The sequence below is a fragment of the Myotis brandtii genome, unplaced genomic scaffold (genome assembly GCF_000412655.1).
Source record: "Myotis brandtii unplaced genomic scaffold, ASM41265v1 scaffold813, whole genome shotgun sequence".
In the NCBI taxonomy this organism is placed as follows: domain Eukaryota; kingdom Metazoa; phylum Chordata; class Mammalia; order Chiroptera; family Vespertilionidae; genus Myotis; species Myotis brandtii.
The window spans coordinates 1,235,783-1,237,238 of record NW_005371287.1 but is presented as its reverse complement, the minus strand read 5'-3'; the positions used below and the strand labels follow the sequence as shown (position 1 = coordinate 1,237,238).

At 64.7% G+C, this 1,456-nt stretch overlaps 1 pseudogene across 1 annotated transcript in view; it reads right to left on the bottom strand.

Annotated features, from left to right (window-relative positions):
* The window catches only part of LOC106724384, a 4,279-nt pseudogene extending 2,829 nt beyond the window's left edge, over positions 1-1,450 (bottom strand). Inside the window, exons 1-2 of the transcript XR_001360157.1 lie at positions 1,325-1,450; positions 3-358 (exon numbers count right to left, since the gene is read on the bottom strand). The product of XR_001360157.1 is annotated as an uncharacterized LOC106724384 (transcript). The remainder of the gene's footprint in view (positions 1-2; positions 359-1,324) is intronic.
* Between the last annotated feature and the right edge of the window lie 6 nt (positions 1,451-1,456).

The window sequence follows — 1,456 nt, the reverse complement described above, 5'->3', positions numbered from 1 at the left end:
AGGTCGGCGCCCTGGGGGCCGCCGCTCACTTTGGAGAAGATGCATTCCTGGCCCCGAAAGGCGGAGAACTGAGTCTCGTTCAGGACCAGCTGGTGCAGCAGGTGGTGGTGGTGGCGGCTGGGGCTCTCCGGGCAGGGCGTGCACCCCGGAGGCGCTTTCACTCCAAACTTGTCCGGCTGGCCGCGCTCGTCCAGGTCCTCCTCCTCATCCGAGAAGAAGTAGGCGACCCCGACCCGTAGCTCGTCCTTCTCGATCCCAGAGGGGTCCCCCGTGGGCAATTCGCTGTAGTTGAGGTGGGTGATGCGGTCCAGTTGGTTGCCCATCAATGACGCACGAGGCAAGGGCCAGGAGCGGGGATCTGCGAATCCAGAGGAGAGCCAGAGACTCGATCAGTCAGGCTGCCCCTCCCCCGCGGGACGTGTGGTGCCCCTGGGACTTGCCCGCCCACCCGGGAGACCTTACTCTAGTCCCTGCGAATCTCCCGTGTCACCCCAGGGGGCAGGCCTGGCACGGAAGTCACCGGGCCGAGGAGCGAGAGTGGACGCCAGCAGACAGCCTGGGACTCCTTCCGGGAACTGGGTCCAAGTCCCCCGAGAGAAAGGCAGGCTGGCTGGAGGGTGTGCGGGGTCCCGGTGGGGAGGACAGCGTGGGTTGTGGCAGCGTGGGAGACCGACTCCCAGGAAAGGGGGGAGGGGTCCATTGGCAGGGAGAAGGGGCGCCCAAGGCCCTAGAGCTGCGCTCACATTTCGGTCCCCACCCTCTCCAGCCCACCGCTCAGTTTTGCACCGGGTCGCACGCCTTCCCTGCCAGCGCCGCGCACAATGACACTGGGACAGACTCCCGGGCGCTTCCTCGACACACCAGCAACATTTTGCACACTTGGGGTCTAGACACAGGCTGGTACCCTGGTGCGTTGTTGCCACATAAGCACACAAAGGCAAACCTTCGCGATGGCCCACTCCGACCCCCACATCCGTACACAGTCCCAGGCCCACGCTGGCAAGCACCCTGTCTATGCACCTGCACCCCTGCACGGGCACATCTGGCCACCAGGTGCACTCCGCCCCTGACTTCTCGCCTTCGCCCCAGCACAGTCGATCGGGCTGCGCCAGGGTGAGGCTGCTCTGTCTAAAATAACCGAACAAAGAGGCAAAGGAAGGAAGGGGGAAGCCAGCGCGGTGTACGCGTGTGGGTGTGGGTGTGCGTGTGGATTGTGTGGGGAGCCCACTTTCAGCCCCCCAATCCCTCTCCCTCCTACCGGGCACAGGGTCCAAACCATCGAAGAGAAAACGTCTCCAAGGCAAAGAAAGCCGCCTTTCCGTACCCGTGATTTCCCTGCTCCCGAAACCCCAAACTCCTTTAAAGTCTCCTGGTCCCCATGGGTACTGCGGAGGCAGTGGTGGCAAGTGGGTCCTGGGCGGCGCGTGGGGCTGCGGCGGCTCCGCTCTGCCCCGCG